The sequence below is a fragment of the Ambystoma mexicanum genome, chromosome 2q, assembly GCF_040938575.1.
Source record: "Ambystoma mexicanum isolate Mex_15411 chromosome 2q, UKY_AmexF1_1, whole genome shotgun sequence".
In the NCBI taxonomy this organism is placed as follows: Eukaryota; Metazoa; Chordata; class Amphibia; order Caudata; family Ambystomatidae; genus Ambystoma; species Ambystoma mexicanum.
Genome location: NC_090924.1, coordinates 1,031,921,534 through 1,031,934,738, shown reverse-complemented (window position 1 = coordinate 1,031,934,738; position 13,205 = coordinate 1,031,921,534). Strand labels below are relative to the sequence as shown.

Sequence of the window (13,205 nt, the reverse complement as noted above, 5' to 3'; positions counted from 1 at the left end):
CCTAATGGAACACCGAGTCTACCAAGCAAGAGGCTGCCCGGGCAAGGCAGATGAAATTTGGGGGAAATGGGAACAAACGCTGTAAGACACGTACAGAATGAACTAACGGACTTCGGTGCCTAATCCTGCCGACGCTACAGAGTATAACATCACTACCCGTCATCACCTGAATGAGACAAGCAAGAAAGTGCCAAATGTTATCTCATTTTTATCATTATTTTATTTGTGTTTCCATATATGTATATATATATGCAGTATCTGTTCACACTGCTCTACCACTTGTATGCAAGGTTATATGTTTGTGTATTGAATGTCCCTGTATTATAGGACGAAAATGCAATAAAAAATATGTTATAAAATAAAATTATGCTAAACGTAAAGCGCTCAACATCACAGAGGACCCTGCACACGTAAAGGAATGGGGCACATGCTATCCACTAAAATGGGAGCAGAAGACAGTAGAATATCTGGGGATGAACCTAACTTCTACATATGAGAGTTTATATGGGGCTAATATTCCGGGCGGTTAAAAACTCTGACTGGGGACATCAGAATGTGGGACATGCAGGAACTGTCATGGTTTGCACAGATCAATCACGGCTATAAAAATGTCTATACTGCCAAGGTTCCTGTACGTAGTTGGCTCTGTCCCGATAAGGATCCCAAATTTAGCAATTAAAAATCTGCAGAAAGAAAGGGAAGAAGCCGGGAGTACACAGAAAGGTCCTATTCCGTCCAGCGATTTTGGGGAGCATGGGAGTCCCGGACTTTAGTTGATACTTAATGGCTGCGCAGGTATCCCCAATTCTTCAGTGGGCCCCAAGGGAACGCCCAAACGGGTGGTCCAACATAAGAAAACATTTAACCAGTTTATCACTTGAGAATCTCGGTCTATTGACATCAAACCAAAGAGTGGGGGGCACACTACTAGATTCCACTAAGGCCACCCTCTGGTACTGGGATGAAGCGATAAGTGGAAAGAAAGTGAAAGCAGGGGGTGGTCCACTCACACCAATGGCTCATAATCCGGACTTCACACCCGGAATACAACCCAGGTTTTGGACTCAGTGGGGGGCTGGACACTCTGACACTGGGAGATTTTTATTCAGGGGGACAACCATTGACGTTTCAAGACTGTAAAAATTTATTTCAGATTCCAGAACGTGAACGGTTTCATTATATACAGATAAGACATTGGATCACAAATAAAAAGTAAAGGAGAGAGCCAAGAGAACTCCTCTAGCGCTGGAACTCACAATAAAAGATGGGACAGTTACGAAAGGGGTTTCGAGGCTTTACCCGTTGCTAGATCGGTCAAACCCAGGAGCGGTCCTCCCGTACATGCTAAAGTGGGAACAAGATGTTGGGGAACCAATTACGGAAGAATGTGGGATCCGATTCGGCATTGAAAGGTTCCAAAAGTACGCCAATCAAGAAAGCAGCCTATGAGATATGCTTTAGGTGGTACATGACGGCACAACATCTACATTCCATCAATTCAGACTATCCCTCAACATGCTGGAGGGGGTGTAAAAGACTGGGGATCTGGTACACATGTGGTGGACATGCCCTTTGGCAGAGGTGTACTGGAAAGAAATTCTAAGCCACATCAAAGATATTACAAAGGTACAACTTCCCTTTAAGCCAGTAGTGGTACTTTTGGGACCCACCGCAGAGGGCAGTTATGCTGCCACAGGAAGCAATGCCACACTCATCACCCATATGCTGAGCGCGGCTAGGATAACTCTAGCTCAGACTTAGAAGAAAGAGCAGGGGCCTATGGTAGCAATGTGGTGGGCTAGGTTATGGGGAGTGATGGCTATGGAGAAGGTGACCACCCTGGCTAATGGCTCATACCAAAAGTTTCTGGTGGTTTGGCTTCCATTTCATGAATTTGTTATACAAAAGGGAGCAGATTTACTTTAGGCCAGCACTACTATGTAATTTCTCTGTTCTCTGACAACAGGTGGAGTTTAAGAGCAATGGTCCTGCTAGGCGAGAATGCCCAAGTACACAGGGAAAGGAATGGGTCCAAAATACCTTCAGCTATCCCTCTGCAAATACCTCCCCTCTCGAGCTCATCGCTCCTCTACCTCCAACTCACTCAGGGTCAGTCGTTTTTCTAAGAAACGAGCTGGGGGTAGATCTCTGTCTTCGGCTGGGGCCTCCCTCTAGAACAGCCTCCCTGCCACTCTAAAACTTGAGGAGAACCATCTTCGGTTCTGGAAGCACCTCAAGACCTTCTTCTTTTCTTCTGCCTTCGCTCCCCTTCCCCCCTGCTGATCTGTTCTCTCTTGGCACCGTGCACCTAGCCACCCTCTGTCCTTCGGGCCCAGGTACCTGCTCATCCTGCCAACCTCTCACACTGCCTCCGGGCCACTCCTTGCACTGGGGTCTGTGTCTGTACCCATACAGCCCCCCCTTTTTCTTCCTGCACTTATCAGACCTACCCTGTCTGCTGCCTTAAACCTAGCACTTGCAAATTGCTGGCTGCATTACCACTGCTTGTTGCCTTTATTATTTATTGTTATTTATCTGTTTCTCCTCTGCTTCGCACTTTCCACCTCTCCCCCCTTCCATGCACTTTTCCCCTCCCCCCTCTCCCATGCACTTGCGCGTTCTCAATGTCACTGGGTCTAGTAAGATCGCGGTTTTGTTCTCCCCTGTTCCGCTCCCTTGCCTTGTCGTGCTCTTAAACACTTGTGTACGAGCGTGAAAGAAATAAATAAAATAAAATATCATATCTACAACCTAAGTTAAATGGAGGGAGGGACGGAGGGGAGGGGGAACTGGTGGGAGTTATATAGTTATGGGCACTAAGGTTGGACATTGCAAGAATGGAACTGAAGCATATCTATGTGTATGTATCAATATTGGTTCTGAATTGTAATTGTGCCTTATTCTTAATAAATAAAGTTGATTAAAAAAAACTAAAAACAACTCGCACATTTGAAAGTCTTCGACATCAGGAAAAGGTCCAAGCCTGGCTGAGGGAGACCGAAAGTGGGATAAATTAGGGGCAGGGAACCACTAAAGAATGTGAATTAAGCTTGGGGAAGGGAACCCCTGCAAGTGCTGTGATTGAGAGGTCTGAGACTGACCGAGGGAGACCTGTGTGAATTTATGTTCAACTCTGAAAGAACTTTTGAAAGATAGAATAAGTGACTTTAACATGGAAGGCCAGGCCGGCCTCGATCCCCTTTTGAACTGCCTTTGCTTTGAGAACCTGAGCCAGAGTGTGTTATCGTGTTTTGAGGGGACCGCCTTATTCCCTGCTGTGCGCTGTGGGAAGGAGAGCTGACTCAGACACACTGATTATTTACATTATGACACTGATTTTCCTTTGCATACATATTCCCCATTACACACGTTAGCGGCAGGAATTGGACTCTGTTAGTATAGGCCATCGTTTATTTTACAGAGAGTGAATAGGACTATGTTTCTTTATTATTTGATGGTAGATTCTACTCGTGTTAGTATCATACTTGTGATTCCATGCCTCCCTTAAGGTACACACTGGCAGCGGGCATGTACTGAGCATACCAGATTTAGTCCGTGCGTTTTATATACCCCTGGAGGTGCAAGGTGTACTGTCAAGTGAAGGGGTTTTTCGTTTCGTTTTCAGAAGGCAGGATGGGGCCTTGGTGGAGATTATGCACCCGTGGGCGGTGATCATCATATGCAAAGGATGGCGCATGGGCGTTTGTTTCATAGATGTGATCATTCACGTGTACTTGCAGGGGAACACGTGCACAAGCCCGGCACAGGTATTGGCCAGTCACACTCGGGAGTTCTGCGACACTCGTCTGCTACAGGTGTACATGTATAGGACGCCCTTTCAGTGGCGCTCGACGCGTTTACAGGTGCAGACACTGATCGATACAGAAATGCGAACGCGCATCATAAAGCAGGATACGGTACATGTTGGTTCTTGTTCGGGGGTGGGGAGGTGATCAATACACAAACTTCGGGGAGCGTGGTACAACATCGGTATTGTACACAGTAGCTTGATTGCATTCAAATACACATGTCGGCCGTGTCTGATCCTTTCCATGGAACAACACTACACTTGTTTGTCTTGGGTGCACGTACATTTCCTGTAGGAATGCACTTTTTACAACATGAACATTAGTGGGGTGTAGGTTGTGTTTTAATGGACAGTGTTCATTTGGGGTTAATTGGAACTCGTGGTGTGCCACAATGTCAGAGTAACGGCTTAAAGTACAGTGTTTTGCATGTGTGCGGTCTGTGTTGAATCTGCATTCAGTGACTAGTGGATGCACTTGTCGTGACATGACTGTTGTGCCCTGTCCAGTATTCGGATATGGTTTACAGACCAGAAACTGCAACATAATGCATTGAAAAACCGGCGTTTGGTGCCGTGTATGGCAGTGACACAGCTAGCCTCTAGTGAAGACGTTTTCACGACGAGTTTTATCAATAAGCAGGTGTTTTATTGACCTGCAGATTTGATGCGTGCAATTTGCATTTTACACATGTGCATTAAGTGAACACTTTGCACATATTGGTGTGAAGGGTCCTTTGAATTGTTGCAGGCCATTGGTTGTGTGTATTTGTGTGTAGTCCGTATTCAGCTATAGATTTGAGAGGAAGGCCGCTGTCTGATCTTCTTATAAACATTTGTGTGTATGGAATACCTGCCGTTGATGACGTGTCTAAAGATATAGATTAGTTATCTTCTCTATAACTCTGCTTAAAGAGCACATATCGTGCCCGTCCAAAGAGAGACCTGACCATACGGGTTGTAAGTTCGGGTTTTAGAAATGTGGTGTCTGTTGTTCAAGTGTAGGATCCGTGCCTACAAAAGCTGGAGAGCCTTGCCACATTAAATCATAGGCCAATGACTACATTCCGTCTGTGCATATTAACCTGGAGGTATACCAAGTATTTCAAGTTACACTCTACTAACTAGGCTTATTAAGTCACTCACCCCCCAGCATTGTGCACAGCACACCGTTTCTTTACTGCCAAACGTCAAGAAACATTAGCCAATGGCAAGTAACACACATTTGCAAGGTACCGAGTCGGGCACAAAAAGCTACCTGCCCCCAATTCTCTGCATGCACACCATTTCTTGTTTTATTACTAGACAATAGCTAGGGGCAAGTGCACATTTTAGCCCTTGTCAACGGATTTGATAACTCATGGGTCAAACCGAAACTATCCCTGTGGTAGATACATGGCTATCACATAGATGCAGTATGTGGTAAGAGTAATATGTACATCATGCATAAGGTGAGCTTCATACGATCTTACGCCTCCACAGTAATTTAATTAAGCCTTCTCACCTGGGTAGGTGGCATTCCAGGTCCTTCAATGCCCGTGAATCCTGACTTAATGTCCCGAGGCAATGACATGGAGGGGGGCTTTGGAAGAGTTGGAGTACAGCTAGGGAGGAGATACCTACCTCCCTGTCTTTAATAATGTCACCTTTAATGTTTCAACATTGCTAGAAAGGTCAACATCCTGCAAACCTGGAATATGTTGTGGGTTGTCAAACTAAATATACTTTGGTTGGACAAACTCGGAACATACTGGTATGATTGAACTGGTAATGTACGGATATTGTGCAAACAGGGACTATACTTCTGTAGGCGGTATTGGAAGTATGCATCCTGTGGATACTGTGCACAATTTTGAAAATGCTGGGATTTTCACACTGGTAATAAATTAATATTTGGCAAGCTGGAAAAATACCAGGTATTACAACTGGGAATATGCTGGAATAGTAAAAACGGGGATTATCAAACTAGGAATTTACTAGGGTTGTAGCCACTGATATTTTAGATGGATTGACAAGCTATGCAACACACAGACACAACTGGAAATCCCCCTCCCCGGTGACAAACTAAAACAACAGTCTTCAGATGGGATGCATAATAGCATAGGGTTTTTGCCTTTCTAGGGGTATAGGGGATTCCCCCTGGTTCTCTGAAGATTAATGCAGCGGAAGGGTCTAACAAAATGTGCACACCCACTTTGGCTCAAATCCACAGTCAGCCAGCTGCTTCAAGGTGCAGTATTAGGGTTACTGCACCCAGTGACATATTTTCCGTAGGGCCTCTTCACAGGGCTACAGCCCAGCTCGCCATTTCTAATCCATACAAGGCAGCTAGTGCCTGGCTCTCTTCTCCCTGCTCTAGGATTGTAGCTTCCAGCCCTCCCCGATACATCAGTTATAGATATGGTGCCCTTCACATCTACAAAAAACGATACTGTGGGCCTCATTACAAGTTGGGCAGCGCCGGTTAAATGCAGCAGTATTACTGTATACCACCACATTACTGCACCGCCCAACTCATTGGTGGAAAGTTGGAGCATTCACCTCCAGCTATAAACAGGAGGTTAATCCAGCGACTTTCCGCCCATTTTCGGCAGATTTACGGCTGCAGTAATTCTGCCGAAAATGCCACATTGCGTCCTATGGACTACACAAGAATGGGGACTTGGACCACCACTGCCACCTGTAATCCATCGGTAAAACCGCCAGACCAAGTGGCGGTAACAGTTTGGTGGTATCTAAGCGTATTTACCACACAGGTACCACCAAACTCGTAATGAGGCACTGTGTCCTTTTCACTTATAGAAAGGGATTGTGGGCTCTTCACTCTCCGAATAAGGTAGAGGCCCTTCCCAATCTCAATAAGGCAAATGGTGTGGTTTACTCTTTCAGTAAGGGGCATGCACGCTCAGTAAGGGATACTGTGCCCTTTCTCACTGCAAGGAATGTTCTTCCCTTCAAATGACTGAGTGGGCCCAAACTCTAGGACCTCCCTCTTCGGTGCTTGCCACTGATGTAGAATCTGCCTTCCCTAGTGACTGAACCCCTTTAAGACCTTTCTTCCAGTAAGGTCCATGGTCAATATCAAGCTCTCTTTACCACCAGCTAGTCCTTGGTTGTCTCTCCTGGTGCATGCTGCTGGCTCCTCCATATCTGCTTCTCCGGTTGCACACTAGCTTCCTCTCTGGTGCCATCTACAGCGTACTTTCCCCTGTACGACTCTCACAACCAGCTTTATATAGTTGCTGCATCCATAGAGCTGATGTGTTACTCAAAAAGTATGGTTCTCAACCTAACTCCCTCTGGGAAGTTTTGAATGGTCGGCTGCAACCAAGGTCTTATTTTCCCCTACCTTTGTGGGCCTGTAGCACTCTGAACATTAAAATGGCATTTTGGGACAGGGTGAAATGGCGACTCTCCATTGCCTCCTTGCTGGGCTGTGTCTATCAGCACTCAATCCCCAGCGGTCCTGTGTCGACTTTTACAGTATGTCCTCGGCAGTTTCACTCTTTCTTACAGGTACCTACCTTTGAGTGACAAGTTCATGTGAGTTCCTGCTAGCAGGTGCAGACCCACGAGCGGGCGGGAGGATAGCTCAGGGGCAACATACTCACCTTGGAAGCAAGACGAGGCGGAGCAACACAGGTCCGATCACCGGATCCTCGCTTAGAAACCTCTGGGTATTAAGCGAGTCATAAATAACCAATTATAATGACAAAAATTATATAATTATGGTCTCCTTTAATCTTCGGTCCCTGCACTCGGAGTTGCTCTCACACTATGCTGCTCAGACCACATCAAACCGCCACCCGCTCTCCAGCAAACTGGGTTCCTAGGAGGGAAAACCTTTCAGTGTCCTCTGTAAAAACACAGACTCATCCAAACCTCTCAGTGCTAGTGCTGTGGGACTCCCGAAACAAGGGTAGCCAAAGCCCATCTGGTCTCTGCCGAGCAAAGATTGGTGCATGTATGAGTTGGCAGACCAGGACCCTCCATTAAGCAAAGGTTTGGTTCTGGTCACAAAGCTCCCAAACCTGGGGGTCATTTGACTTAAGTTTAGACATTGTCATTTAAATGGAGGGAACTCTGCAGATCCCACTCTGGAGCGCCTCCCTGTACCTTATAGATCTGGCAATGTCCCAATAAGTCAGCTTTACAGGGCTAATAGTTCTGTAAGGGTGCAGGAGGAGGAGAGTGACACACAGGTGGCATAGTGGTTCCTATAGACTTATTCACCAAGAAAATAAAAAGTAGACCTAACTTCCCCTATCTCTATGAGGGGTTTCCCTGCCTCAACCTAAATACTAACATGGTTGTCAAAATGTCCTTATAACTTAAAAAGAGTTCACTGTCCTGTGTCAAAAAGTCCCTACCTCTGTCCCTTAAACTGATAACTAAACTAAAAGTTGAGCCAGTGTTCTTGGTGAAGGAGAATGACGTCCTTCTCCTGGACTGAGTATCAGTGTTAATGGTTGCAATTTTCTTCGGAAGTTCGTTACCAGGGGGAATGACTGCCTTTCCCTGGTACCAGCACTTCACTAATCAAGGACAGTCACTTCTATAACACTCTGTATCAGAAAGTTCTCAGTTGCTTCACTCCAGGGGGAATGTATTTATTTATTGGTCATTTATATAGCGCCTATACACTTAAGCATTTCAAAGCGTTCCAACGCAGGGAAGGTGAGTAGTTAAGCAACACTGACATTCTTAATAGGCATTGGAACATTCAGAATGGGCAAATGCTATACATTTAGAGGTACAACATAGAACAAGCAGGAATATAAACGGTTTACAACAAATTACATAATTATTGTACGTGCCGGATGGTCGTTTCAATAATGCAAGAGCTATACATAAAGAAGGTGGAAAGGGGAGGGCGGGGAGTGGAGGGTAAGATGAACAGAGCAATGATAAGTGCACGAGACGTAGTAGGAGAGGAGAGGGGGTGAGAGGGATGGCAGGGAGAGGCACACAAAAAAGAAGTGGCTGCAGGTGTAGTCACAAGAAATCGAAATTAGATGAGCTGCGAACTCACAAGTAAAGCTGCAAGGGTGCATGAAGTTCTAGTGGCCCAGGAACAAGGAGTCATAGTTTGCCTCCAAAATCTAGGAGATTTCATCATGATGTGCTGCAGGGGTGGAGGAGGGGGTGGGGGGCTATCCCCAGGCCAGGACAGGCACAGACAGGGCCTTAGATCGCCGGCCTTGGAGGCACGCTGACATTCGCCTTCTGGCTCGCCTGATTAGTGGTGAAGAAGGTGGAAGCCCCAATCACAGGCGAGCAGGCTCAGTGCCAGGTGCTCCAGTGTTACTAGCAACGGCGTCGACCATCATGAAGAGGAGGCCGGGTTCAAGAAAGAAAGGTGTTTTGCATCACTGGCGTGCAGCTGCAGCTGGATACTGCTGCATAAACAACGATGGAGACCTTTTTTCGTTTCTTTGAAAAATAAAGGAGATGTTGCAGAATGCCGAGGTTTAAACAAGCGCCAAGTGTGCTGCGTGTTGAGGCCCCATATTAGCCCTACAGGGCTTTCCTTCTGTGCTGTGATGGGGGTATTGTGCTGGAAACCTTTAATCCCGTCCAGTAGATTAAAGGTTTCCAGCACAATACGTGTCCTCCCAGGGGGAATGCCTCCTTTCCCCTGGCCTTTTGTTTGGTATCTGGCTTTCACTGTTTCACACGCAACACCAGGGGGAAGGACTCCCTTCCCCTTGCTGAAGGTTCCTCATCCCGTGGGCAGTTTTCTCAATTTTCAAAAGATGGACTCTCTTTACTGTGGCTTTAATTATAATCTGACTATACCCAGGGGTAGGGCTTCCTTCCCATGGGTTCCTTTGTTTCACCCTTAGGTTTCTCAGCAATACAGTTCATGCACCAGCAGGGTCCTCGACCCGGCTTCCCCACTATGGCCCACTTGGTTCCCTGGCTTGTCAACTGCTGCCATGAGGAAGAGGACTCAGCTTTTTCTCTTGCTTTCTTTTGTTGTGGGTCGTAGACCCATATTTCGTTATTCCGTTTGCTGCACAGACTTGGTTCACTAGCCTGCCAAGTACTGTCACAAAAAAGAGGGTCTTTCTCTCTTGCTTTCTCTTGTCGTGGGTCAGAGACCCATATTTCTCTTTCGGTATGTGGGCAAGCTTGGTTTACTCGCCTGCTGAGTACGGCCATGAAGAAAATGGTATGAGACTTCTTCCGGTTTATCCTTTGAAAAGCTACAGGCTTTGATGATAACCCCTAACTGGGAATTCCTCCCCTTTATAGTTCTCAGACTTTCTCTTTGTGCAAGTGGGTCTTTTGTTCCCTCAGTTTTTAGGATTTGTTCCTTTGTTACGGTCATGCACTTCCAAAAACCCTCCTGTGTCCCCACCAGCCGGCCCATATGCTCCCGTCCCTTCAGGGATCTTCCTGAAGGGCTCCAGGCTGGCCTGGGGTCTGGGTTCAGGTTGCTTGCATATTCCACGTACTTCAGCTCTTCTCTGGTGGCTCTGAAGCCTCTGGCTCTCTGGAGTTCCTGCTCCCATGTCGAACTGCGCGGCCCGCCTTCTTCCTTTTGCCAGATTTCTGCTTTGCCAGTTTCTGGTCGAGTCCTTGAGCATCTGAATCCTTAGGGGCACGGCGGTCCGCCTGACCGCTCCAAACCATTTCCCTGCTATCGGCTCCTCCTGGGATGGCTTGACAATGCGTTTAGTCCGTTCTCGCTTTTTATCTCAGTTTCTTCATTGTGCTTTTGTGGACAACTAGAATGCTCCCCCTTGCTCCAGGTAGCATTCTTCATAGTTCCGCACCTCCTCCTCATTTCAGTCCTTATCATAAGAGACACTCTTGGGTAGTCTGGACTCTTCCTCGCACCAGTAGGTATTAGACTGATGGCCCTACATATATACATTGTGACCTTAATTATTATGTTGGGCTGTACAGTGAGGGGCTAGTGAGTGGTGATGCTATGCGGTGGTTATACCACGTTCTCCCTGGATGGTCGCCCTTGTCATCAGGGGGGAGTCTCTCCCCAGGAGATCCTCCCACTGCGCACCACCCCCAAGGGGACTATTGGGTAGCGGCCTCACCTCCCTGGTCTCATGGGAAGGGGTGCACCCTTGGGGAGGAGTGACGACACCCAGGGATTCGTCACAGTTCCCTCCTTGCCTTGGTACAAAGTCAGGAGACGGACGGTCACATATTAAAAAATAGGTTTAGCAACCTCGAAATACAAGGTTGACACAAACTGTGTAACGGGATTGTCAAACTTGGAATGCACAGAGACTGTCTACATTGGGAGTATTTAGTGATTTATTTGCATTTATACCCTTTTTAATGAGGTGCTGGGTGATTGATAAGTGCATTTGTACTTGTATTTATTTGAACAAATGATGTGATTGCTAACCAAATTGACATACGTAGTCACAATAGAGAATGAATATATATGAGAATTAATATATGGTTAAGTATAACACCAGGTGAAGTAGTGCCAATAAGCTAAGTACAGATACAAGGGACCAACATAGTTAAGTATAAAAGAAAGGCATAGTGTTATGGTATGTAGTAAGAAGATATTTGTATATCAGCTACCTACACGAGAGATGTCTGCTGGGTGGTAGATAGGTTCAGGTGGTGGGGGTAGTGTGAGGACGAGAGAGGCCCCTTCCTTGGCTAGTAAGTGGTGCGTTAGTCTGGTTTTGAAGAGGCCTATCATTGTGCTGGCTTTTACCTCTAGGGGTAGAGGATTCCAGTGGTGGGGGGCAAGTAGCTAGAATGTGCAGAATCTAGAGGTGACGCATGAAGACAGAGAGCTGAAAAGGTTGCTTAGCAAAGAGGACCAAACAGTGTGAGCAGGAGAGTAAAGAAAGGTTGAGTCTGCAAGGTAGCAGGGTTAAGACAATGAATAGATTTCTAGGCGAGACGTAGGAATCTGAAAAGAGAACAATTTTCTATGGAAATCCATGCAGCATGGTGTCAGTGATCAGAGGTGGGGGATGATGGTAAGCTAGAGAGGATGATCTCAGTTTAGGGAATTGTTAGGAGTGTGTGTATTTTAGGAGCAGAGCACCGCAGAGAGATTGTTGAACTGGCCATTGCATTGTTCATAGTTTCATGTAATGAGTATCTACCAGAGACATATTGTTTATGTTATTGCATTGTATATAGTTCATGTAATGTTCCATGCTTAGCATTCATAGAACCTGGAAACCTCTGGGGGAGGCTTGGAGTGTGCAGAGGTTCCAGGTTAGGCAGTTGCTGGATGGAGAGCTGAGATGTCGCTGCTCGGGACCTTACTAAATAAATACGTTCTTTTATAACTACAGCTCCTGACGTCCTTACCTTAACAACTGGCGACGAGTTGGCTGGGGAGCAGCAACCTCCAGCTACTGTTTTACTGCCTGCGGATTGGATTTCTGAAGACTGGCATGATGCCGTTTTGCTTACTGCGCATCAGTTTTCAGAGCCGGTGAAAGGAGCTCCGAGGACAGTGTGGGCATTCAGTTGTGTTGCCTGCCGGGGCCTGAGGCAAAGGAAGGAGGCACTGCCAGTGTTTCACAGCTCATCATGGTGAGAGCGCCCGCAGCACGAGGGGACCCATTTCAGTGAACGCGCTCATTGCGCAAGCAGTGGGGGGACGCTTAAGAAGCATTTTTCAAAGTGCTGTGCTGTCCGCACACAAAGAAGGTTGCTAGCAGTGACGTTCTCGGGAGCCTGGAGGAAAGCACCAGAGAACGTGAATGTGTTTCACAGCTGGCATCCATTAATTGGAGGGAACTGCTCAGAGTGAGGCGCTCTGTGAACACGCAGGGCCCCGACTGTGTTTCAGCCCAGAGGTCACTGGGCCTTTGGGGTGTGGGGAGAGCAACGCTGCCTAAAAGCCTCATCCTGGTGAGAGCGCGGCAACATGAGGGGGCCCATTTCAGTGAAAGCGCTCGTAGGAAGCTGAGAGAGGGGGGAATAAAATAAAAGTGGGAAAAAGAGGAGAAGGAATGGCATTCGAAGGAAGGAAAAGAACATCAGTTTTAGCAGGATTAAGTGTAAGATAATGAGAAGACATCCAAGATTTAATAGCGTGACACTATGGGGGGGGGTGGAAGGGAGGAGAGAAGAGAGAGAGAGAGAGAGAGAGAGAGAGAGAGAGAGAGAGAGAGAGAGAGAGAGAGAGAGAGAGAGAGAGAGAGAGAGAGAGAAGAGAGAGAGAGAGAGAGAGAGAGAGAGAGAGAGAGAGAGAGAGAGAGAGAGAGAGAGAGAGAGAGAGAGAGAGAGAGAGAGAGAGAGAGAGAGAGAGAGAGAGAGAGAGAGAGAGAGAGAGAGAGAGAGAGAGGAGAGAGAGAGAGAGAGAGAGAGAGAGAGAGAGAGAGAGAGAGAGAGAGAGAGAGAGAGAGAGAGAGAGAGAGAGAGAGACTAAAATTTCTTATGGGACAGG

At 46.9% G+C, this 13,205-nt stretch overlaps 1 protein-coding gene across 4 annotated transcripts in view; it reads right to left on the bottom strand.

The window, feature by feature from the left end:
• The window catches only part of SLC25A40 (solute carrier family 25 member 40), a 964,848-nt gene that overhangs the window by 811,926 nt on the left and 139,717 nt on the right, over positions 1 to 13,205 (bottom strand). The window contains exon 1 of one of the 4 annotated variants that reach the window (XM_069648385.1): positions 12,119 to 12,413. The exons of the other annotated variants lie outside the window; for them this stretch is intronic. The gene's annotated coding sequence lies outside the window, so the exon portion shown is untranslated. Of the gene's footprint in view, positions 1 to 12,118; positions 12,414 to 13,205 lie in introns of those variants that run through there. 4 annotated transcript variants of the gene reach the window in all.